The following is a 27613-nucleotide window of genomic DNA, read 5'->3' as shown; positions in this document are numbered from 1 at the left end:
TGAAAACAGTGTCTCACACAGGCTTCCTTACAGAGCCAAATAATTTTTTGCAAGAATTTGTGTCCCCTGTCCCCCCCCAGGTTTTCACACATGTCTCTAGGAAAGACATCCTAACAAAAAAGAACTACAAGGATTAAATTGTGGTCTCTCATCTGCATAGTGGAACTCTTAAGTGTATGAATCCAATTTGAAAAGTCAGGGGAACTTGTGCTCCTAAATCCCTTACAAACCATTGACCTTCTCCCTCCAGATCAATGTACAGGAAAATAATTAAAAACCCTGTAAATTCTTTGCTACAGGAGGAAACTATCATCCTTACTGTATAATGAAAGCAAGCAGCAGGAGTGCAAAAATGGAGGTACTTGGAAACACTTTAAAAATGAAGTTATGCACACTAATTTTATATCAAAGAAGTAGGTCATTCAGTTAGCCATACAGAAAGTTCAAAGAAACTGTAATGGACACAGCAGGGAATCCATTCTGTGTTATTCACCTGCTAAAACCAGTTCCACGCCAGGCACGTCAGCGATATGACGCATGTATCTTTACTATCTACCAGCAGTTTTCTCAGTGACTTAATCGATGGTCAAAATGTGTAGCAGATTGCCAGAAATTTCTATCCCAGTGGCCAAATCAGGGATTTGTCCTCCCTAATGAGGACTCTTACAATGCATGAGATCAGCTCTGCAGAACAATACTTTCAAAATATTATTGTTAATTTGATATCAGTAAGGCTAAATTCTGATCGTGTTTGTGTTGCACGTGCTGCGGCCCTTGGTGGGATAACTGGCCGGCTTAATAAATGCAAGGGTATGGAGCAGATACAGCCTCTCCACTTCCTAAAATGCGTCGTTTATGAAGGTGCCAGCCATTTGGTAAGGCCAGGCAGAGAATATGCCTATCCTGATTCAACAAGTGTGCTGAATCAGCACATGTGCTCTGCAACCTTCGCCTATAAAAATATATGGCCTTGATAACACATAAACATTTGGATGTGTTAACCTCACTAGGCGAAAGAGTAATAACTCATCCTGCTATAAGATAACTTTATACAAGAGAATGCACCACCATAATAATTCTTCCTTCTTGGGGGAAGGAAAAGATGGAAAAGAGAAAAGGCATTTCAGAAGTCCTCCCTTCCTTTCCCCGTCAGTGCTTGCCATTCTTCTCTATTAGTCTCTACCATCGTGCAAAGGGCCAGATGGTGAAAGAAGCTGAGATATCTATATCTCCATTACCGAGCCTGAACTTCAGTGACTGTATCTGCTAGGGTTTCCACATTTTAAACAGGATACTGAAAACTGCAAAAGAGCAAAAATGTATGGGAGGGATGGAGAAAACACTTTGTGCCTAGACCCTAAGAAAGGTTAATCTAACAATTTATTGAGAAGACAACTGAGAGATGACTTGATTATGTAGTGAGCAAATACCTTTACATAGAAAAACCCCTGGGTATTGAAAAGTTCTTTAATGAAGAGGGGAAGATCCTAACAAGAACCAATGGTTGGAGGCTGTAATCAAACAAATTCGAAGAGGAACAAGGCACACATTTTTACCAGCAGGGTGACTGACGAGTGGAATGAACTGCCAAAGAAGAGGTGGATTTCCCAACTCTTCATGCATTCAGATGATGTGCTTCAACCAAATACAGGTTATTAGGTAAAGTACGGAAGCAACCAAGTATAGACGTAATGCTCTCCAATATACAGGGGATCAAAACAGATGATCTAATGATACCTTTTGACAGTTAATTATAAAGCTACTACACTAAAATTTGTGAAATTATCTCAGAATCATTGGAACTGCATGGCAAGAACAGAAGAAATTTTTTAACTACACACAGTCTCTGGATGACACATCACTTCAACCAAAATAGCCTTTCCAGAACTATTTTAGCATGAGTGACAGGTAAGCACTGATTTACTCTGGACATAATGCTGACATCCAAAACCAGGTATTTGAACCAGGAAAATCGCAAAGCAATATTTAATTTTCACTTGAAAGGATTTAGGAGTCAGCAACACACGATAATGACACAATAATTAATAGAGGGGGGTGTTAACCTCTATAGGACTAAGATAAATCAGAACATCAGATAAGAATCATCATCAGTGAAACCAGGATAGCATTCTTCATAGAGCATACAATGAAAAAGATTAGACAACAAATGGGGCAAATTAATCTCATATATAACATCATAAACAGAAGTGCTGTTGTGCTAGGAAGGAATTTACCCCAAGGCACCTGAATTGTACATGATGAATTACATTAATGAGCTAAAATAAAGCAGAACACATCACAAACTTAAATGCCACGCAAGCTTTCAACACAAGCTCCCTTACAAGCTTTCTCACCTTCACATGAATGCTTAAAGGAATCATCACTCATCTTTTTCTATTCCAAGCCTGTAACAAACTCTTTTGTTGAAAAAGGATCAAAGATGGACCATCTATTTTGGGAACAGCACTGTGTTTTTCCCTCAAAGAGAAGCTAAAATTGGGTTGTTTTTATACTTTTAAAAAACATATAAGTAATTCTCCATTATGTAATTACTTTTTGCTGGGAACTGAAAATTTTATGTGAGGCTGACCAGTTATAATGAAGAGAGAACCACCCCAAACTATATGATAATTTTCACTTATAAGATGACACTGTCATATTTGTATGTCTTATCAAAAAATTTTTGGCTTAATCACTGTCTTATTTGTAATACACTTTGAATGCATAAAGTACTAAATATCAACTAAGCACTGTAATTAGAACTTTAGGTTATAAATGTTTCATGAAGCTGTGTAAGATTTGGTAATAAGTGACTAGCATTTTTAGTATGTAACCAAGCGGGATTCCTTGACGGCACTATGTGCTTTTAGGCAGCCTGTTCATTTGAAAATGCTGTGGCAACGTTGCTGCGTGCTTCCTGCCTGCCTCCCGGTGCTCGCAATTGCCCCGTCTCCTGCCAGCTGCTGCCCCTTCTGCCCAGCTCCGGCCTCCTCGCTGCGAGCCGCACCAACTCTCCACCTTCCGCAAATGCAGCCCTTTCACATACAGTCTGTCACGGGGAAAGGGAGGATGTGCTCCCTTCTTTTCATCACGACATGGAAGGAAAAAAAAAAAAAGCTTACAGTTTTATATTATTTTCTGTATGTTTTCCTGTTTATCATTACCCTGGTTTTCTTTGAATTTATAGAATAACTGGTAAGACCACATCAGTTGGTAAGACCATGAAATCAAGTACTTGTCACGTGCATACATATCAAATACGTTGACTGAGAGACTTACTTTTACTCTGCTTAAAATTACTGTATTTGTTTTGGCCATATTATTGCTAATACAGTATTTAATTCACCGAGTTTACACGAATCCGGAAGGTATGTTTGCTAAATACGCCAAAGCTCTCACTGGTAACATCTGAGAAGGTATACATTATGTCCTCTAGACTAACCAAACAGAGAAAGTAAAACAAAGGAGAGAGTTTGCAAACACGTGGATAAATATGATGTACCATCAAAAGGTCAGTATGACTTTCCTCGAGTAAAGAAGCTCATAGAGACAATCATAAGCAATATTATTGAAATTAAAATACTGTAGTCAGAACCGAGACTACTGTTGTCCTGGAGCAAAGTGGAGGATGGTCTCTGATGATTTAAGACAGAAATAAAAGCCCACCATTACCTTCTGACTTCAGTATCTATTTGAAATTGTAGGTAATGAAGCCAGATTGAAAAATATTTCTAGGCTCTTATGATTTAAAGAAATAACATTCTCAGTTATCACAGTAATTATTGGAAATTGTTCTTCCTTTTATCACCTTCACAGTCCCAGCCCTAGAGCTATGTATTGTATTTTATACATCCTACTATCAAAAAAGCAATCTTTACGGATACAATGCAATTGTTCTTCTGTACCTGGAGACTCTTCTTTATTTTAAATTACTGCAATGACTATACATTCTTTCCTAATTTGGCAACACCTCTCCTGAGTAAATAGCATGCAGCTGGTGAGCTCTGGGAGACAGAAGTTATACTCTGCTTCTCTCCACCCTAATCACTGCAAAACTGAATTCCTTTCCAGCATGAAGGCAAAAAAGTTTTGTCAATCTTTCATGTGCTGGAAGCTCTCTAATGTGACTTTAATACCGTGTTGATTAACAAGATTGTCAAAGTACATGTATTGGTGAACTGTTCTCCCGGGTAAAAAGGAGTGGTTAAAAATATTTATAATTTTAATATTCAACACTTACTGTATATGATACACAAATCAGAGTCACCACAGATTTATCATGAATCAAATGTAGTATCTTCAGCATTAAAACTCTAAGCCTATTAACTCTCATCTTTCTTGGATCCAGACACTTTTAAAAGGCAGAATGTCACACAAACATCAAACATACAATGACTGAAGATTTCCTCTGCTAAGAACTATTCTTGCTGTGTTGCCATTTCCTTGCAGATTGAAGATTCGAAGTCCTTTGGGGCAAAATACCTCACAATACAACAGACAAGTAACAGAATCTTTCCATATTACTTAAAAGAGAAGCTAAATGTCCCCTATTTGACTCCACACTCTTGTTTTTCAGGCAATTGCAACATTTCAAAGCACAACTGTCAAACAGCTCTAACAAACAGTAAGGTTAATTTTGCTTCCAAACTCAGTTTTAGAGAAGTACAGCAGAACAAATTAAAAGATGTATAAAATTTTAGAAGGAAAGCAAATAACTTGTTATGGCTCTGCAGGCATTCTGAAAACTGATGAAGGGCTAAAATAGCAAAAGTCACACATGAAGCACAAACAATTTACAGCCCCAAAGACAAAAAGTTCATTTCGGTCCTACTGTCACAGGCAGAAACCCTCTTATCCTATACTTTTCCACGATCACCTAAAGGATCCATGTTTCCATAAAAAGTTTATTCTCTTCTTGCCTCCTCACCTGCATTTAAGCAGACTTTGTATCCTTACAGCACCTTACCCCTCCTGCGATTATTTGCTTTACAGCACTCCCCAAATTTGATTCTTCTGTATAATTTCACCCATCTCCAAATGACTTCCAAGTATGCTCTTCTAGCATCTAAAAAATCCTGTGCATTAACCATACGCAGTGTAACACCTGTTCTGCCCCAGAGAAACCACCAGACATAGCGACGAGTGTGACCATAGCGCCCATCAAACTACAGGGTGGAAACTGGGCTTCAGTTAAAGCCAGAAGGGACTGTTGTGATCGCTCTCTCATAAAGCTCCCCCTCACTACTTTTTCTGGGACCTCTTTCCTCTTCTGGCCACTCTGTCCTTCTGGCTACCATTAGCACTCCAGGGGCAACCAGCACCTCAGTTGACTCATTACCGGCCACTTCAAAATGCAACAGTTCACCCTCTGGTACAAGTGGTTGCTTCAAAACCTGTTTCTAATCCTGCCTCTTTGATGGACTAGACTTACTCAACCACTCTCAGTTACCCAAAGTCCAACTCAACATCAATTAGGTATACACTAAACATATAAAGGAATCTTTATCAGGGCAATGATGTAATACCACTTACTGGTGACCAACTAAAAAAAAAAGAATCTAAACATTTGAACCCGGTGAATCCATCTAAACCTATTCTGTATATTTGTTGTGTAATTCCATCTTCTCTAATATTTCTACTTCAGGCACATCCACCTTCCCACAGAATCCTATTTGTTTTGTTAGTCATTCTGTTGAACTACCTACATCCAACTCACTAGTCTATTATTTAACTGCTTATTATTTCAGCTGTGCCACTGAACTCTGTGAGTAAGATGGGCTATGGAATTTTATCCATTGATTTTTGCATCAAATTTATCTTCAGATTGGGTTACAGCATAGAATGGAAAAATAATATATGTGGATTTCAGGTTTTTCTCTTAAATAATCAAACCAGAGGTACGTGCAGGCAGGACTGGCTGATTTCCCCTACAAAGTGTTGTATTTCTTCTGAAATTTCTAGCTTTACAGTTACTTCCACCAGAAATGTAGCACATTTCCTGTCACCAGAGTAAGGTAAAGGGAGGATCGAGTCAGAAATTATAAGAGAGCCATTAAAAAAAAGGTAAAGAAGGGATATTTATACACAGGATGAGACTAAAGGAATGTGTAAGAAAACAAAAGAGTTTTTAGTTGAAAAGGGAAGAGAATTCACAAAAAGATCTACAGAAGTAAGGCAGAAAATAAAGAGAAAAATAAGCAAGTGCTTTAAAACAAATAAATTTAAGTTAATAGATGCATATTCCTAAGGCAGTAGGAAAGTCTTTAAAACTGCATTGTGATAATAAATCAAAATTAATCCAGAAGCTAAGAGTCTGGTCAAATCGTGGCATAATTATCCAGTGCAGATGGTCTGTACCTTTTCATGTAAGAGCTGCTAAATTGTTGGGGTTATAGAACTGGCTGAAATAAGCTTGAAAATCTTAAGAATTCTTCTACAAAGCAACTACCTCAGTTCAAACAAGGCTAAAAATAGGATCTGTAAAAAAAAGAAGAATCTTATATACAAATTGATACTAATTAAAACATTCCAGTGATCTGTTTTCCTCTATTATTGTAATTTAAATGGTTCAAGTAAATATTATCTTGCAGAACTTAAGTCTGAAACACTGCAACATTATATTCGTCTTTTTTATAATGGTAATTTTTAATCCCTTTCATTAACAATGCAACAAAAGCTCTGTCCCATCCTCTTTTCCACACTTACAGCTCAATGCTACTTCTACTGAAACAAATACTAGTACTCCCACTGATTTCAGTGGACCAGGATGTAGTACCCTGGAAGGTCACAGATCTCTAGAGGACTATTCACGATCCTTTCCACCAGGCCTACTCCTGGGCATTAAGTCAAGTTTTCAGTACAAAGGAAACCAACTGGCTGACTGGGCTACAAAAGCAGAACAGCAGGATGTAAATGTGGGTCCTGCCAGGAGTGCTGCCACAGAGAAGTGTGCCTCCAATTACAGATTTCTCCAACTAGTTGTTCCAGTTCAGATCATCCATTTAGCTTTTCTAGTGACAAGTGCTGCAATGATTTTGATGGCTGATATAAAGCCCAAAGACGATTCCTAGATATAGCAATGCTTTCAGAGTATAAAGCAATTCTCTTTCCTTGTAAGTCGGGGGGGGGGGAGGAGAAGCTAATTTTGTACTTGAAAGCAGAAGTGTCTCTCCCTGGACCTCTTGCCATAGCCTGATGAGTCGGCAAGTTTATTTTTGCACTGCAACTTTTTTCAGGATAATTAAGAAGATCTGAGATTAACTTTCCAATTCAAGTTAAATTAAGCCAGTTCCTTTCCTCATGGAAAAGTCAGTGCTTACCCATACATAACACCTGGTGCTGTTCTTGTTGGTTTCAGCAGGGACATCACGACCAGAAGGAGCTCCATGAGAGGACTGTTTACCCAACCAAATCCTGCTTGAGGCATACTAATGGGTCACTTTGCTACTGTCTCAGAAATCACTTCATATGTAAATAAATTATGAATAAATTTTCCCATGTCATCCATCTGGTGCTTCTCACAAATGCTAATTTACAATAAAACGACTCCTTAAAAATAGGAGCAAAACCAAAGAAACACTGATCCAGCCACTGAAGGATACCACAGAGATGTGCCCAAACTAGGGAAGGTGCTTTTGAGCAAGGACAGGCTCAGAATTGGGAAGTAAGTGCTAAGCAACTTCACTGATATTTTTCTAATGGCCTCACAAGATTGCTGTAGTACATCTCTTGTCCCCACAGTGCAAGTTCAGTACTGTGTCACCACCTCAACATTGTGAGCAGTTAAGGTTGCTGTCATTTTTACCCGTTTGAAGCCATCTGGACCTGCTCTGAGTAGGTTAAAAAAAAATTCTTTTGGCAACTCCCTGTCAACAGTGCTAACGTCTAGAGCGATGAAGCAAGAGCCACAGCATGTGACCTTAAGGCCTGTAATAGAGACAAAGCCCTTTCACAGCCAAACACCACAACTCTCTCACTGAAGCATGTACAAAATTCACACTTATTTTAAGGGTGGCAGGATCTAGTACGAGCCTGGTAGCAACACCACTATGTGCTATCTGGCAGGTAGTGAACATGACACAACGCTAACCAAGGCTGCAAGTATGCTGAGGTGCGCTTTTTTTAAGGGCAGAACAGTGTATTAGAGAAATACTGAAGATGATACAAATGCTTCTTTTGGTTTGTCAGTGTCAAGTCTAACTCTTAGGGGACAAGAATCACACATTAAACCCCCCACTGTTCCAGTTACAGCTAGCTGGCCTTGGCATGGGCAGCCCCCAATACATGAGAGAGAGATTTCAGACTTTAAGGCTATTAAGCTGCTGTCAGTGATCAAAATTGAATTCCCAAAGGAAGCCACATAAGACCCACCAAGATTTAAAAAGCTATTTACTTATTCCCACGCAGGTGGTTTAATATTTCTTCTGGACAAAACACTCGAGAAGGAGCTAATTTTCTACATCCAGGCATAGACCAAAAAAGCACTCCCGCTATTTTAGAAATAATTTACTAATATTTGATACAGAATACTATTGCCAAATTCCAACTGTCAGCATTTGGTCACCTTTTTGTTAAAATGATGACATTTTTCTGAAAGAAATCTCTTGGAATATGAAAGCTAATTAAGAGAATATGTCAACTGAAGAGAACATTGTCCAAGAATAATACTCTCTTTCTGCTAAGTAAACGCTTCAGCTTTGCTTTAACATTTATTTCTAATGTGGAAGACTGTGATATGGTCTAGGACAACAACATTATTTCTATTATACTGAATGACTAATGGATATTTAATCACTTTGCCTGACAGATGTTAATGCAAAAGAGTGAGCTGTCCACTGCAAAATTACTAACCTATTGCATCCCAACCAGTTAACAGAGCAAACCAGGAGTCGTCTCCTGTGGTCTTCAGTAAGGCAACAACTCCCATAACTTTTTCTGCTTGAGTGGTAACTAGAAGAGCCAGCTCCCAAGCAAATTTGCCTGCTCTCCAGCTTTTGGTTAGTTTCTCCAGCACTACAGTCTGCCCACTGCTTCTGCTCACGTTCCTCTTCCCATTCCCCAGCAACAACTGCCGGCCTCCTAAATTCAGTGCCCCTGCAGCTGCATGACTGATGCACTATTGTTGGAAGTGAGGCGTATTGAATCTGAAACCCTGCTGAAAGCACTTCTGCACCAGCACTGAGAGCACACCCCCATGCTGTGCCCTGTCAACTAGCGCTAAAGGCTTGCGTTGCAAAGGGTAGGCAGCCCTGCTCCTAAACAAGTGGCTACAGATTAAAGAGGAGCTGATGCTCCGGGGAGCAAATTTTGCCAGGGAAGCAAGAATGAGAGTACTCCCTGGGAACGAGGAATGGCAGGGGTGAGCACCTCCCAGGAGCCTCCCTGCGTCTGAACAAAAGGGAACCTGACTTTGCTGCCCGTTACCCAGCCCAAGAAATATTTTGTATTTAACTTTCAGGCTTCATAATACAAAAGGAGGTTTTTTTTACCTTAACAGACTAAATATCGAAAAATGATATGTTCCTATAAAACTATGTAACCTAGTCATAAAAAAACCTCTGTTCTGGTTCCAAGATGTATGAATCAAGATTATGATTAGTATGTTCAAATGTACCAAAGTAACTGGAGAGTTCAAAGTTGATCCAAATCTAAAACAAATTTAGTGAGGTTCAGGACTCGAACCCATGAGCAAATCATTGTGGTGTAACAAAGCTACTGTACAACAGCTGGGACGTGGCAACTGCCCCCCCCCACACACTTAACCTATGGGAATTGCAAGTTAACGTGACTTTGTTTAGTCCAGAACAGAAAAAAGTGAAGCTGAGACACTTTATTTCACAACTACCATGAGCTAACAGTGAGCACCCAGACAGTCACTGGGGGTCAGATGACCTGTAATAACTTATTATTTTGAAGTAACTGTTTCTGAGGCTAAATCATTAAGTTTCTAAGAAATTTTTAGACATTTCATCTCCTTGCAAAAGTAAGTTAACATAAAAAATTCTCTTATTCATTTCTTTACTAAGTGTACAGTTTTAAAACAAAACAAAAAAAACCCAAAGTTTTTCCACAGTCTTGAGCCAGCAAATATAGCTTTAGTGCCCTAAACCATAAGCGATGAAGTTTTTTTAGAGACTTGTTTATTAAAAGAACAATTATTTACATTACAAAATACCAAACTAAATCCTTGAAAGTGTAAAAAACCACACTATTCCTTACTGTTACTCCAATCATATACAAACACAAAGTTATACTGAAATTCTTTGGAATATTTTCATTATTTTTTTTTCTCCAGGGATGACATATGTTTCTAATAACTTGCCACTGAGCAAACAGATTTAGCAGAGTAGCAGCCTGCTGAGAAAGATAGCAGGATTTTCAATTTTCAGATGAAAGCAGCTCTATTCCCTGGCAGCCCTACTCCTAACCCTTTAGGCCAGATCAAACTTTATCTGAAGCCAGCGGATGCCTGTCTTTGACCTCAGTGGAAGCTGAATCGGGTTTTTAGCATACCTGCAAAAAACAATTTGAGCTTATCAATTAGAATATTTTTAATCAGTACTTACACCAGAGGGAACCTGTAGCAATTAACAGGATTTCTCAACTTGGTTATTTACATATGCTTAGGCAAAAGACGACCCAGTTTTTACCAGAGAAGAGCATCCAGCTATTCAGCAGACTCGCAGACTAGTTTAGTTCATCAAAAGGAAAGTACTAATGCAAATTATAGGTACTGATACAAGTCTCCGCTGCACCTACTAGAAAAAGATTTTTCAATCTATTACATCAATTTGCATAAGAGAAATCCACGGTAATATTTCATCAGACAAGTGTTAGTTGCTTTGAAACACATATCTCACCTTCGGCTCCACAGTCTTCTTGTGGGAAAGTACAAGATTTTTTAAATCTTTAAACACATTTTTTCTACTTACACCCTGAAACTGAAGCATACAGCAATCTCTGTGGCTCAAGAAAAGTCTTTTTTGTACAGTCTGTGCATAAGAATATTCTTGTATTTCCTGGAACTCTATCATAAAAGCTCAATCCAGTATTTTTAAATAGGGATGCTTAATGATAGCTGCTAGCAGTCTCATCTGGATATGAAAAGTGACAAGCCACCAATGATACCGTAAGCACTTGCACAGGAATTTTTGCTAAAGTAGGGCTACTCACACCAGGAAGGTTTGTTTCACATTTGATTTAGTCCAACTATTTAAAGAAGTAACTCCCAACTTTTCATCACATTTCCATGTAACTTCATTTGGACAGTTCTTTTTTTTCTCCTAAACTGACTTCATATATGAAAACTGACATAAAATATTTTATCAAGTTCTCTAAAAATACTGCCTTGCTAAAAATAAAGCTTTTATCATTAACGAATAGGAAACATATAAACAGACACATGGATTAAACAAAAAATACCATGGCTCTGTTACTAGCATTTGACAAAGATCTGACAAATAAAGAGTTGCAACTGCTTAATGGTTGGCACTACATTTCTGTACAGCTTTTCTATTCTTTTTGATAAAAATCTTTTCTTTCCTAGGAGACCTCAATGCTTTGGGTCTGACATTTGTCTAGCAGTTTTATAAAGTAGGAATGAAACTATATTTAGCTCCAGAAAGCAATGTTTTTTAACGCATGCAAAGCTGTAGCAGAATCAGAACAGGGAACTAATCTCAATAAGGAAAACTTTTATCAAGCATAACTCTATCTGTTCCCACCAAATGGGATTGATTTGTCCCACTATCTCTAAAAATACCAGCTAGACACTTAAAGCCTCTGAAGCATATTGGTTCAATTAACAGCCATGCAAATGTACAACAACCCAATCATGCCAGAGGTTGCTCTCTGAGCATCTTCAAATCTTTCATGAAAAGCAACATCATCCATCACTAGGGACCTTTTCCCTGCCCCAGCCAACACCATGGAATAGGTGACAGGGTGGAAAGAGGAGAATTGAACCCCACTTCTCCACTGTACCACTACTGAAGTCCAGCAGAAATAAGACTAATACACACTGATGCTTTTCCTATCCCTGAGTGTATTCCTTTACGTAAAGAGGAGCCTTTCTTCAAAAAACCTTCCTTGGCAAGCTGGCTATTGGAGAGTCACAATGTTATAAGCTGAAGGAACTATTTTGGCAAAACCAATGCTTTTTCTTTTCCTTTTACGTGAACAAGAAATGCAAGACTTGGCTCTGTGGTCTAACCTTACAACGTTTACTTAGCTTCTGTTGTACTCAGAGACGATTGGGAGCTTTTGGATCTTCCAAAAAGTACTCAACCTCTTGGAGAATCAGGTGCCTTATTAACAACTAGATAGGTCTTTACACATTAATAAATTTAACCTGCAACCTAGGAAGTTAAAACATAAAGCATGCTTAAAAGCAAGTTTAATAACAGGCAACCTGACTATGCAAAGCAGGTGCATGGGCTCTCTAATTTGCTTCCCCAAGCAGAATATGGGCAGATGATACCAACTTTTCTATGCATAAATGCATCTGCCAAAATATATTTCTGTATTTGTTGTGACAACTAACTGGATAAATGGTCAAAACATACAGAGAAAGAATCTGATATTTGGTATTGTCAGGGCACTATACACCTATGCCATTCATAGGCAGTTATAAGAAGAGAAAGAGGGTCTTGCTACTTTTAATATGCTTGTTCAAATCCCTATAAAGACTCTTGATGTTGTATATATTTAGGCACAATTCTGCTACAATGAACTTCACTAAAGACAAAACTTGGCCTTTAAGAAAGTATGTCAAGTACCTAAAATATCTAGGAGGGAAAATTCTGAAACATGAACACAGACTCTGTTTTATTGCATATCTGTTACGCAAATAACATTCACACATCACTAATTCTGAAGTCTAAATATATGAAAGTAGGAAATGAGAAATTAATAACAAAACAAGAAGTCAGTTAGAAACTAACTTTCTCTAAAAACGAGATACCAATGTTTTGAGTGCAGACACACTGATAGTTACAAAATGATTAAATCCTTAATACATTTTTTAATTACTTTTATATGACTACTTCTTTAACAATAAGTGCATTTTGTTATTTTTGCTTTAAAAATCAGGGAAGAACATGGTGTGCAGAGCATAGGCCATGTAAGTGGGCCATGCACATTTCTCCCACGCGCAATCCAGCTAGAAGTACTGAACGGCTTTTACTACAACCTCAATTCTGAAATAGCCCATTCTGGTCCTGAATGGTCAGCGACTTTATGTCAGGGACATAAAAGAGAAATGCACGAGACAAAACTTTGTGGATCAATAATAAATCCAGTATGACTTTGCACTGGTTTTGTGCAAAACTTTGTTTATACAAAAGGCTCTTAAACCACTTGACATACAGGACTCTACACCACTCTGGAGTTAGGCAAGAACTGTAAATCTCATATTTTACAAAAAGGGGCAACACAACCAAAGAGCTTAGACTCAGCCATGTCAGTGGAAGGAATGGGCACACACAACTTCACTGACTGATGTACTGCTAACCATCAGAATGGTTATTTAATCAATTTTGTCACTTTTATTTCGTCAATTGCTTCCACCATTTCAAGCCACACTGTCAGTGACAGGGTCAATTTTTAAACCAATAATCAACAACAATAGCTTGATTTCTTACACCTGGACAGGTCATAAGAATATAAAGAACTAGATGGGATTACGAAGGATATATTCTCTGTCACTATAAATAGTTAAAAATCCGGTTTTTATTTCTTTCTTATTTTGCATTTTTTGAGCTGATGTCTGCTTTTGGAAAGTAACCAAAACGAGTAAAGGTCAAGAGCAGTCTTAAGAGTTAAGCACACAAAGAGCTCTGAGAAGTAACCGACTAATGCTCACTGCAGACATGTACCTTCCCCAGCAGGCACACTCATAAAATTAACATAATAAGCTCTTTTTTAAAAAAAAGTTAGACATTCTCACCTCAAAAAACTGGAGATGAGTTTGGAAAACTTGTAGAAAAGCTTAGACAAGGATGTTCAGCCAGTACATGATACAAGCAGTCCCTATACCCACAAATCGGTAACCTGAAACACAATCACTGGAGACTGGCTGGAAAAACAGGGATTTTCTGGAAAAAGAGTTTTTAGTGTAGGTCACGCGCTGCATTCACACAAGAGCAGTGGTCAGTTGAGGCCTCACAAGGGTCATGGAAGCCGGTGGCTGAGCTGTGGGCTGCAGGTCTCGGGAGCCCGACCGGGTAACACCAGGGAGGGATAACCGTGCGGGATCCCCTGCGCTCCCAAGGCCACGCCACCCCTGCCCCAGCGTGATCTGCTACAAACTACAGATCCTGGCGCACACGCAGGAAGCGTTCCTGGCAGGAATCCTATCTTCAGTAAACTAACGGGCACGTGACACTGTTCCTTCTCCGAGACTGTGTTTTACAAGACATTGCCTGATTTCTCCCCCTTTGGCTGGGCACGCTTTTTCAAAAAGCAGCGCAGCCCGGGGGCATATACACCGCTGTCAGTATGTCACCCCTAGCCTCTTTAAAGAGAGAAAAACAAGACCCCGTGGCTCAAAGTATCGCACACAGCTCCTTTAAAAAAAAAAAAAAAAAGACAGAAGGGATAGGGTAACCCCCAGCAAGCAAAAAAAAAATAAAAATAAAAAGGAAAACCGCATCAAATGAGCCGGTGTAAAGGCAGACGCGCCGACGCTCACTTGCTGGGAGAGCACCGCGCTGCGGGACAGGGGGCGGCGCGGCGCGGCGCGGCGGGGCCCCTCCGCGCTTGTGCCCCCGCCGCCGGGCGGCGCCGCGACAGGGGGCGCCGCGCTGCCCCCCCGGGGCTGCCCGCGCTCGGGGCCGGGGCCGGGGCCGCGCCCGCTCCGCGCCCTGCGGCCGGGGGGGGCGCGGAAACCCGCGCGGCGGGGCAGCGGCCCCAGTCTCCGCCGCGGCCCCCCCCCGGCGCCCCGCTCACCGTGCTCCGGCCGCCGTCTCGGGGGCTGCGGAGGGCTGCGCGGCCGCGGCTGGCAGAGGCGGCCCCGCCGGCGCGGCCCCGCTGCTCGGGCCGGCTCACACGTCAGCCCGCGCCACGAGACCCGGATCTGCCGGCTCCCGGCGGCGGGGCGGCGCCGCGCGGCCCCGGCCCCGGCCCCGGCCCCGGCCCCGGCCCCGGCTCCAGCGCCCGCCCCGCCCCGCCCCGCCCCGCCCGCCGCCTCCGCACCCCGCCTCCGCACCCCGCGGCGGCCTGAAAACAGCGCCACGGCAAGTCCGCGCCAGGGCGGCGCGGGGAGCGCGGCCGCCGCAGGGCCTGCCGCAGCCCCGGCGGTCAGGCGCAGACCGGCCGGCTCCACCGAGCACCCTCCTTCGTCCCCAGCCATCGCCTCCGCAGCGGGGGGAATTTACAGAGTAGTTTCTCACCGAGAAATGTAAGGCTTGTTAAGCATCTGAAGCTCGTTCAGGACCTTATGACTCAAAAGGCTTCTATGCAATCAAAGTGTCCGTCAAAACGTGCGTCTAGAAGCTCTAGAATGAAATTAGAAAGGAAAACGTTGGATCGTGGCCTGTCATCGTCAGCCAGCCGCGGCTACCTGCGCCCAGCCAAGGAGCTGCAGGGCCATGCTCCCCTACAAGAGGATGGAACCAAATCCTGCCAGGGTCAGCGATATGCCATAATGCAACGGGGGTTACGCAGGGAAGAAGATCTTGTCCTGTGATATTTCCAGTGTTTTCTACCTCTTCCAAGGTAGAAAACATGCTTGATGCTGCAATTATAATGAGGAAGGGAGGTTAGGTGGAAGCCAGTACCTCCTTGCATCACGTGCCCTGAGAAGATTCCCAGGGCACAGTGATTTGGCTGCCTCAGATAAGGTCTGATATGGCCCACATACGGGGACAACCTTGGCTGTTCTCATCACCTTTTTCCGCCTTCAGAGGGCTTTCAAGCCTCCTTTCATGGCTGTAGGGATATTCTTTGTTTTCATCCGAACTTTTTTTCTAGCATTGGATGTCAAGCCTATGTTATTCTGCCAAGTTGCGTGTGCATTGCCAGTTCGCAGCCTTGCACTTCCTGGCATTGTTGGTGTGCAAAGCCGCATCTCCTTGTAAGATGCGGGGAGGCTAAGTCTGCCCGCTCCCATTGTAGGGCCAGCCCTGGAACATAACGTCCTGCTTCCCGAAAGGCAGCAGACTGGCCACCTTTGTCTAGCCATGCCACACAGTCCTGACTTGTTATGGATCCTTCCTCTCCTTTCCCACCTTTCTGCCCTTTCTCGTGTCAGTCAGTGTCAAACTAAACAGTAGCAATACTGAAAAGTGAATAGAGGCACAGACACAAAGCCAGGGTATCACAAAAAAAGTAAACTGTGCGCAGCTTGTGCTGTGTTGTCTTCTTCAACCCAGGGAACTGAACCTCTGATAAGGCACTGAGGATGCTAACATTGATCTTTAATGTGGAAATATGAAGGTACATCCCTACAGTGTTTACTGGGAGAACAAGTTTCTTGACAGCCTGTTCAGGAGTTTAGAGTGCAACAGGAATTATGAACATCAAGACCATCAAGGTACACTTGGCTGGGCTTTCTTTGGCTTGAAGCATACCTTGACTGTCCTGGCTGAAGACAGACCAGTGGCAGGTTATCCAAGATGATGGTTTCCTGCTCAGTCTCAGAGTGTCATAAGCAGAATGATCAACTGTAGCTGCATCCTGCCTCCCTCCTCACCCTCAGCCATCCTCCTAACCCTTCATGAGGGAACCTGCCATCCTAGAAGCAAGCAAGGACAATTTCCCAACACCATTAAGCAGCCTTGCCTATCTGTCTCCTCCTCCACACCTAGGGCTAGTCATTGTTCTAGAAAATGGATCCAAAATTTTGAAATACCAGAAGCAAGCGGACACAGCTTATTGTACTAGTCCTGGCTTCAACATGACAGGAGAGCAGTGGCAACCCATAAATAGCGGAGAAGAACCCTCTTGTCAAGCTGGGGCAGGAACACTAAACAATTCTATTTTCTTGCCCATGGGTAAAGCCAAACAGCCAAAAATATGGTTACCTGTTGTTGCCAAAAGGACAAGCATACTTGGAGGAACGGTTGGAACTGGGAAGAGAGTTTCATAGTGATCCTTGGAGAACCGAACTAGTACAATCCTAGAATTGGCAGGACACAACTGAGATAGCCAGGCAGTTTCAGATGCCTTGCTGGAAATAATACGAACCCGCAAAGAATCTGAAAAGGAGAGGCAGGAGCTGATGGGGATGACAATGGGGCGATCTACAAGAAAGCAATCTGCAATCAAGACACAGCTAGAACTGTCATGTCTTCCTCTCTTATTTTGAATCAAATGCAGCCTCCTCAAAACTCTCCACATTACATCTTTTTAACTCATTTCTCACATCACTCCATTCAAGAACTCACACACTTATCTGGTTATCTGTTGAACTTGTCCCTTCATGAGGCATACAAGCAGCTCTATCTGGCCAGTCATAGCCCTCCAGATGGGATATAAGCACTCACACCAAGCAGGTCTCCCCTCCCTGCTCTGTTTCTTCCCCTCATGTTGTTACTGCAAAGTTGACACATCTCTAAATAGTCTTACATAATTGGTCCCAGTAAAGTGCTCAGCCATTTTTCAGTATTGTGTTCTGCATTATTTGCGCTGCCTCGCTGCCAGAAAAATGAGGGAATTTTTCTCTATTCAACATATGTTTCCATTAGCATTCTTGGAGAGATAGGAAGCCAATGGGCCTGATGAAGGCTTCATTATTGAAAGGGTGATCCTCATGGAATGAAACTTTTGAGCATGAACTATCAAGGAAGAGGGGCAGGCAATGCGAGCTACAGAAAGTAGAGATTATGAACAAGAGAAACATAACGCAGAGGCTTATTGCTTTCAAATCATCAAGGACATATATATATGCAGAAAGCAGCTAGGCGTTTCACATAAAACATTCTGCCAGAGCATCCCTCAGAATTTGGCCCTCCTGGTTCCCACGGGCAAATGAACAAGCCATAGCAGGCACTGATTCTATCCCAGCTTCCCACTCCCAGACTTCAGCCATCTGCTCCCCCTTACACTCACAAATTTAGTGCAAGATACAGCAGTAAAACAAGATCCTGATATGGAAGCTGTGTTCAGACTCACACTATCAAGTTTCCTTTCAGGCAGTCAAACTATGATGAAACTAGTGATGACTGCACCTACTGGTAGATGACTTTGTGAACAAAGGCCTTCAAGATCAGCTAGTAACAAGGACAGAACAGTAACTCCATTGATCTTGGCGCACTAAAAAGAAGCAGACTGCCCAATTTCAGGCATCTGCCAGACTAGAACCATGAAAAAAACCCTCTGCTTGAAGGGCAGAGAATGGCAATGTTCCTTCCACCAATAACCCAGTACAATGGAGAAGGGTGGCCGTTGAGCAACGCTTGCTACAACATTCTGTACATATGTCATCTGAAAGTAGTGTGGATTGGTCACTTCATAAAGCAGCAGGCAGATGTCACATTCCAGATTATGGTTCTAGCTTTCAACTTTTCCACACTGATAGCTTGCCAAATAATGGACGACCTTAATACAGAACCCCAAGAACATTACTTTTCCTATTCTGAAGTTCTCCTTCTGCTGATATTCTTCTCATCTTTGCTGCATGACTTATGGCACTAGACATTGCTCACATCCAGACACTTTATGGAATGGAAATTCTTCAGTTACAATTCATGCAGTTTCATCAGATCTGAAAAAAAGACCTTGAAATGGGGCAAATTCTTCTTAATGTAACTCCTCTTCTCTCTGCTCCCGCTTTTCCTCTATGCAGTTCATAATGAGTTGATAATGCTACTCCCAGGTTAGGGAATCTTCAGGAAACTCTACTGCAAATTTTGATACGAAAGAGCCACCTGTAAGACATCTGCATGAAAATGGCATCCAGCAAGTGGAAAGGCCAAGATTATAAAGTACCCTTAAAAGTAACAAGGTATAAGTGGCCTTTTGGCAGCAACATTAGGTTTTTTTTAAAAAGGCATCTAACTTTGGAAAAAGAAGCCAAGTCCTTTGAAAAGTTGCTCACAAAAATTCCTAGAACTCTGCTGGGCTGGCATCTCACAAAGCACCAGAGAATTGCAAAGCACTCTGGGATATTAGGCAGCACGCCTGTGAATTAGCTGGCACAAAGACTATATTGTGTACTTAAGTTATTTAATGGAAATTTAGTCATGTGATCACACTAGACCTGAACCAAATTTATACTGCCAGAGTTTCTGGCAATGCACAGACGCAAGCTTAATGATCATCTGATTGCAACCTAGGCTGTCAGGACTCACAGAAAAAGTATGGCCGGATAGAAAGAAGAAACTCCACTGAAGTTGTCAGAGGATTTATGGAGGGTTTTTGTGTTCCTGAAGTATCAACATACCAACACAGACTTTGAGATAAGTTAGCTACAGTCCAGGGGAGGTGACCACAAAGCATTGCTGTGATGCTGCTGATATCACAACTGTTCAGTTAAGTTTTCCAAACTAGGAAATGGAAAAAGGAAAACTGAAATTGAGCAGACAAGAATTATTTCACACTTAAGTAGAATATTAACTAGTAACTACAATAGCAACTAAGAAATACAAGCAGGTCAATTGTGACACTTAAAAGATCAGGCTGGCAAAAAATCATCTAAAAATAGAAGATTAAGATCTGAACCATTGAATAGTTAATGATACCACTGACTGGGCAGGATATACTATCTGAACTAGGCTGAAAACTGGACCTGTAGAATTAGAACAGTAAATTCTCAGTAACTGTGAAAGTTAATGAGACAAAGGTCCACTAATTTCATTGTGATTGATAATTACACAATCAGGGTCAGGAAAAGTGTTTTGCAAATACTTTGGGAAATCCCCTCTAAAAATGTGGTCCAAGTCAACCAACACTAGTACACTCTGAACAAATTGTTTTTCCTCTGAGCAGAAACCATAATAGCAGCTGCATATTGTTGTGGCTTTCTTGCAAAGAAAAGATGAGAAGCAGTTTAAACTGCTTCTTGAGCCACTGTAGTTCACAGCCATAAACTGACTGCTAAATTTACCAGCAGCTGACATTACTACATTCAGCTGTAAATTGCTGCCACTCGGGAAAAACACATCTCTTGTCGCTGTCTCTCTATGTTTAGAGACATTTCAGCATTCTATCTGAATCTGCCTCTGATCATGAGTCAGAGCCCTTAACTGTTACAGTTCTCACAGACTTGAAATAAAAATGAATCCCTGTTCATTTTCCAAGTGAACATCTAATAGAAGAAGCCACATCTAATAGAAGAACCACAGGCACAAAATGTGAGCCAGTAAATTTGATGATTGTTACCGCAGAAGAAAATGTGAGAGAGAAAAAGGAAAATAAGATCCCAAAGGATTTTTCTGGCACACTACAGTACATCTAACCAAGAAGCAGCAAGGAGTCAAACTTTTCTGGTCAGGAATTTGGAATTATTCTAATCTGAAATGGATATATGTTGATTTGCAATTGGTATAAGCACTCAGTATATGACTGAAATTTAAGAGAAACCATTCCTTAAAAAGCCAAGGCACTATTTACCAAGAGCAGACAGAGAAGAGAGGTCACACATCACCGAGGAGGTATATCAAAAGGCCTAACTCTGCCAGTCAGTCTTTGGATATTAGTATTCTATCACATAAAAAGATGGCAGAATCTCTGGATGGACTATGGAGAACTAAATTAAATTGTTGAAAAAGAACCTGGTCTATACTCAGGTCTCTGTAACGCATTCAGCCACGCTTTTCATCTTGGATTTTAGAAAATGAACATTGACAAATGAACTTGCTTTCCCAGCTGGCCAAGATCAATGTGATCTTAATGCAATGGTTTTAGCTTGTGCACATTTGCTGCTAGAGGATGTGGTATGGCACAGCTGGGCATTTGCTGCAGTAAGATATGTCAAACCTATTGAACCTATTGTAAACCCTACAAGTGGTTTGGTATAAGAAAGAAAATTTGGATTTACAGAACTTGCTGAGGTAAAAAAGGAATACTGTAGTATTTAGCTCCTACTTCACAGTCTACAATTTTTGCCAAAACATTGCATAGATTAAGGGAAACCTTTTCAATGTTCAGAGTGTGAATGTACATTTTCAGTGTTGAAATGGGTTCTTGTGGTTACTTCTGTGTTAACCCACTGAGGTCAAAACTGGATATAGATGTTGTCTCTACAGCTGGAGAAAACTACTGAAAAAAAAAGATCAAATGACTTAAAGGTGGTGCCATATTATAGCAGAAGTCCAACTTTTCTGTAGATAAACTACTGCACCACTCAGAGGAAATCTGGGAGTGGGTACATCTGCAAGAGCATTTTCACCACAGTCTCAGCGTGAGTAAAATTATTTTGGGTCAGTGATATGAAAATACAGGGATGATAAGACATAAAAGTATCTGTGCAGGAAAATACTATATGCATACGCTATTCAGTAACTTTTACATCTGCTGTGCATTTAGGGAAAGGGCCAACAGCCTACCATCACAGCATTCCTAGTATTAGGAGTTGGGAGCTACAAAATTCTAAGACACAACCATATAGCATGACTGAATTTTTCCCAGCATGACTAACCTTTAATTGGGGAAAGAAAAATACAATCTAGAATATTGCCTTTTAAAAGGTGCCAGCTGCCAATTTACCATGTGACTTTTTGGCACTCTGTCAAGAAGATGCGAAAGCTGTAACAGGGAATTTTATGAGATGAGTTAAACCTCACTGAAATTGGTTAAGTGTAATAGCTACCCCTCATTTGAGAAAAATATATGAGACAGTAAGCTCTTTCCACCCAAAATGGATCTTCTCCGAAAACAAAAGGATATGTTACTACTGAAAACAAAGGCACACAGAATATTAGGGGTTTTCTAGATATTGTTCTGTGAAACTCTGTGTGCCTGACAGATGCTCAAAGACCAGAGAAACTGCCTAATTCCTACTGTGTTCAGGGAAATTGTACACTACTTGATATACTAACTGTACACTATTAGGGCCCTGCTTGTTTAATCTGACTTTATCCTCAAGTCTATCTGGCAAGTCTAATAACTTGCCAGACCCTATGTTCTTGCTAGCAGCATGGCCCATCTGGAGACAATCAGATTAGGAAAACAACAAAATAAACTTGTCTTAGTTTGTATTCTTGAATTGGTATTTACTTGTTTATTTGACTTCAAATGCAGTTCAATTAACATTTTTTTACAGGAGTGTAGTCTAAATAGTGACTAGTGATTCAGATGTAATGATTTAGCCCTAAATTAGTATTCTGCTATAGTAAGATCAATGGAAAAGTTTTTTCCTTCCTTTCCTTCCTTTACATTTCCAAGGTAAAATTGTTCTAGTCTCCAAAATGAAGATATTTTAGGATGGTATTAAGAGTAATACAGCTTGATAAATCACCCATCTGTCATGGATGAGCTCTTTCCAGATGATCTCTGACAAACTTCACTAGTTTGTAAACTTTCACTGTACACAGTTCCAAAAGACTTCCATCAGTTCTGGATTTGGTGCCTGTCATGACAGATTATATTATAGTTTAGCAAGATGGCTATCATTAGAAATAAATTCAAATTCTAGTTAAAATTTTCAAAAACCCTCAGAAATCTGAAATTGCTAGATCAAGCAACAACAGCTCAATTCAAGAGCTCTAGATTTCTTTTTTATTAAAAGGAATGATATTTTCCTACCTTTCAGGATCCCTAAAAACTCTACAAAACAGAGATTATTCAAGGGATTTGTAACAACTGACAATGTACTATACACTGGAGTATGTTCTCTCTCTGGTTTGACTTCTTTTTCTAGCAGATTCCTGATTTTATTGCATATATTTTTATATTATACTGTGATTGTTCATATTTCTTTAATCCATATTATTTTACAGCTGGAAAGCTTTTTGTGTTGGGACTACTGTGTAATGTATAACACTGTTGCCTGCAGGAGCGTGATCTCCTTTTTGGACATCCCTTGTTGCAGTCTGCATTGATGGCTTTATGTGCCAGGTCACGTACAAGAAGAGGTGTCCGGTCTCATCCCTTCCTCTTTAGTGGACACACCAGTGATGTAGGAGTAGATTTTGTAGCATACACTGCCTGAATAACTGTTCTCTGTCTCCTCAAAGGAAAAGGCAGGAAGCCAGGTGGAAGCATCCTGCAGACCCAATCTGATCTGCATGCTGCCAGTTGGACCATTCTGTGCACAATGAGCTTTCCAGCAGTTAGCTTATCTACACTTCCAGAAACATGAAAATTTGGCAATTAAAGAGCCATAGTCTACTTCCAGTGCTGTGCTGTTTTGTTTTGACTGCATTTACTTACCCTCTAACAGACTGGGGTTTTGGGGGGGTTTTATTTACTCTGGATTCCCATATTCATTCAACTAATGCTATACAATCATTTGCCATTCCAGTTCTAACTCACCAGATTCAACAAATTCTTTCTTTTATTATTACTTTAATATTCATAAAACTAATAGTTTTATTTATATGACTATATATATCCATATCAATAGTCAATAGTGGTAAAATGTATTTTTGTATTTGCAGTTTTCTTTCATTTTTTGAAAGAGAATCAAAAAGATTGGTATCTTCTTTTTAAAATAGGAAGAAAGGAGGATAGCTTTATAACTTCTCCTGTATAAAGATGGTTTTTAGTTTCCCCGATCAATTTGTCAATCTGCACATGCCAATTCTTTCAAGGGAGGTGCATACCCATTAAGAATATTAAAAATTTTGGGACCTCCTGCACAATTATAAGAACTATCTCATAGATGAACCTGCTTTTTTTTAATGTGCCTGTCACGCTAAGAAGGCTTGATAGTAATAACTGAGACAGTAATGTATGAACCCACTAGAAGAAGCCCATGGGTTCCAAGGTGTACAGACCACAAGTCAAAAACCACTCCTCTAGATGACAAGGAGGCAGAAATTTAAAACAAACAAAAAAATTCCTGGCAGACTTAAAAGCACTGAGGCTGTTTTCATCTAGTTTTCCTACCAAAAAATCAGCTTCATATGTAACATTAATTTGGAAGATAATGCCAGGCTCCAAATTAATGAAAAGTCTATGGAGTACTGTCAGTATCTAATGAAAGCCCTTTAGAAATTAAGAACAATAGAGTGTTATTATTAAACTACCAAAAGTTTCTGCTCATGCGTTATTTAATGAAACCTTTGCTAAATCTTTTTATTTAAGCCATATATTTTTGATGTAATATCAATAGCTGGATTAATTTCTCATCTAACTCCACTAAGTCAGGTGAATTGCACCGCATGAATTCAAGCTGAACGACAGATGAATCTTATGTTTACTGAGTACACTAGCTGTATTCCTTGGCATATATATTCAAGCTGCTAATGACATGAAAAATACAACTCGGGAAGTGCTTGAACGAATACCACCTCTCTCTATCAGGAATACAGAACAATTTCTGTTCTGTTCTAAGCATTTCTGACGGCAGAACTCCTTCAAATTCCTCCTGAACAAGAACGATGGACAACACAGTAGCAGTGCCCCGAGCTCCTGTAGGCAGAGAGCTCCCCAACAGAGGGATCTAGCTCCCGGGAGCAAGCACATCTGCCCTGCTCCGTCCAGGAGAGGGCACTGTTACACCTGTCCACAAAACCGGACGTGGACACGTACAGGAGGAACAGGAAAGTTCAGATGATAACCTAAAACTCGGTCAACTTGCACAACCAGTTAGTTATTTCTGTGATAAAGCTAATCTTCAGAATGACTTGAGTCATCCAGACGCTGCCACAACAGGAACACAATATGACAGACAATAATCACGTGGGCTACATTTATTTTCATAGTCTCCAAAATGTGCTAAGTAATATGTAGATAAACAAGACAATTTCTGGCACATAGACCTCTCTGTTAAAAAGAGAAATCTAGTGTGTAAGGTAGGTGGGAAATAAGGGTTAAATTTAAGAACACCTTAGTTTTATGAATATTTTGGGCTTCTCATTTGTCAGTTTTTTTTTTTAATAAAGCATATTATAAATGAACATATTAACATTTAAATGAAAAGTGAATACCATCTAATACTAATACTCCCTGTAAGGTTAATCCTTCTATGGATGGCTCATGAAGATAAAAAAAAAAATAACAGATATGTTACAGATTCAACCTCTGCTTCTCACAGTGTTTGAAATCACTATACAAATCTCCTGAGACAGCTCTCCTGTCCTAGAAGAAGTCCTCCAGCAAGAATGAGAGAAGATCAAACCTGACATTTCTGATTTTTCTAAACTAAAGAGGCCAAGATGAGGGGAGGAAGAAGTCTGGTTATGCAAGACACAAAGAAGAGACAGCAAAAAGAAAGAACAGAATGTTGCATGCTAAAAAGTTACAGTTTCAGAAATGGAATTTTCCTCTTCTAAATCACAGGGAACAAAATAATTCCAAATTCTGAGTAATTCTAACAGAAAAATATCCTATTGATATAATTAGAATAAAAACAGGAAAATGTGGAAATGAGTAAGAGATCACTAGGAATAATAATTTGAAGAACAGAAATTTAATCTTACCTAGTGCTGTCACAAGCATTTTGGAGCCCCCCAGGCAGTGTGCTGGTGTTGGGGGCACCATAATCTCAATCAGATGAACCATGCACACTCTGTACTGTATATATAGCAAGTGAGTCCAACATGCCCATGCAATTTGTCCATGTACAACAGCCACTTTTCCATGAAAATGAGGGGGAAAACTGTTTCCTACGTACAGACTGTAGGGCTGAACCATGTAATACAGGAAACAAAATACTGTTTAGGATGTTTGGTTATACTAGCACTGATGATGAATATTGTCAGCCCTTTTGTACTGAGAGTCTCGGCTGATGCCTTAAGATCACTGATCTTAGTTTAAAGGCACTGATCTTATAAACTTTCCTCCTGAAATAATTTTAGGTAGTCAGAACCCCCATTAATTCACCATCTTCCCTGCACCCAGTTACAGAAATATTTCAAAACAATATACCAAACATACTAAACAAAGTGTGGATACCTGGAATTGTGTCTCCCAGTCTATTAGTTATGATCAAGACCAACATGAAAAGTATAGACCAATTTGTGGTCGGTTTGTGAAAGCTGCTATTGAAAGAACTGTTTGCTATAAAGCTAAATCGATGATGGGATTAATGGAAGAACTATCTCTTGAAATCCGATATACTACAGAATTTCATAATACAAAAAATGAACTGACTATGTTCAAAGGAGTAACTTCTGTTTTATATTTTGCATATGGATTTCTCTAACGGTAAAAGACTAATGAGAACTTAATTCAGAGGTTATACACAGAACAGTATTATCAGCACACTATACAATATATTATGAAGTCAGACATGTGAAGTCACTGAAATCACAAGAAGAGGTTGAATATGTTCTCATTTTTCTTATCAGCATTTTTCTTTCTAAGCATTTTGCTTATCTCACCAAAAAAAAGTACTGTTTGGAAACTGCTAGTTTATGGTCTTGTTCTGGCTTAAAATCATGTAGAGTTTTCTGTAAAATAGTAAACTATAGTAAATTGTAAAATATTGTAAGAGCTACACTACGATAGCCCCAGCACACTGATTACATAAGGTACTGACTACATGCAGTACTCTGATCCTGGCAGGACTCACCACCACCATTCTACCCTCCAAAAAGCCTTTCCAGATTCTCTTTATTTTACCAAAGAGGAAAGGAACAGGAAAAGGAAAACTAAAATGGAGAGTATATGATGAATATGAAACAGTTGTGAGGTAAGTGAAAGATGCCTATATAAGGATAAAGGAAATGAGAAGAGTATAGTAAGGAAAAGAGATACAGCAATTCATATTAATTTGATTTGCTTTTTGCAGTAGCAGACTCTGACATTTGTAATCCAAATGAGCACATGGAAATAAACCCAGATACAAACCAGGCAAAATCACTGCCCTTTACTTTACTGTGGCTATTACTGGATGTCTACCACCTATAACAGACAAGCATGCTCACAAGCACACAAAGAATTCTGACACTTGATAAAGGCCATGTTTTCCACTCCATTCAGAGCAAGCTTTGAATATTTAGAAGCTCAGCTTCTTACTACTGTGGGCTGTCTGAAAAGACATAAGGCATTTAACTCGAGGATTTTATGTACTGCATTTATAATTTTTGTCTATAGTACTCAACAGGAGCTGAGCACACCATAAACCTAACTTTCATTTATGAGCTCTATGAGGCAGAGAAGAATTATTACCCTTATGTTACAGGTGGGAACCTAAGGCACAGCAAAGCTATGGCCTACCTCCTCAAAGGAATTTAGGCACATCAGTGGGACTTAGCTGTCTAAATTATTCTGAAGCTGAAGGCCCAAGATCACACTGGAAGTCATTAAAAGGAAAACAGACTTAATGCAAAACAGTTCTTTTCAGAAAGGTAATAAAACCTGGAAAAAATGCACTGCGTATTGTGTCAAAAACAAGCTTTGATACGAAGAAAGAGCTGACTCTATGAGCCAGATGCACATAGTACAACACTGTTCCAGAAGAATGGGCTTTTCCCAGTCAAATCATGGGGGAAGAGTAAACACACAGAAAAAAAGAACTATATGCATCTGTAAAAAGCTGCCAGTTTTTTTATCAGTTGGGCCTATA

At 40.3% G+C, this 27613-nt stretch overlaps 1 protein-coding gene across 2 annotated transcripts in view; it reads right to left on the bottom strand.

The window, feature by feature from the left end:
- The window catches only part of SMIM14 (small integral membrane protein 14), a 57307-nt gene that overhangs the window by 28904 nt on the left and 790 nt on the right, over positions 1–27613 (bottom strand). The window contains exon 1 of one of the 2 annotated variants that reach the window (XM_067298120.1): positions 14947–15054. The exons of the other annotated variant lie outside the window; for it this stretch is intronic. The gene's annotated coding sequence lies outside the window, so the exon portion shown is untranslated. Of the gene's footprint in view, positions 1–14946; positions 15055–27613 lie in introns of those variants that run through there. 2 annotated transcript variants of the gene reach the window in all.

Source organism: Apteryx mantelli, chromosome 5 (genome assembly GCF_036417845.1).
Source record: "Apteryx mantelli isolate bAptMan1 chromosome 5, bAptMan1.hap1, whole genome shotgun sequence".
NCBI lineage: Eukaryota > Metazoa > Chordata > Aves > Apterygiformes > Apterygidae > Apteryx > Apteryx mantelli.
Note: the sequence above shows the minus strand (reverse complement) of the source record. Positions and strands in the feature narration are given on the sequence as shown.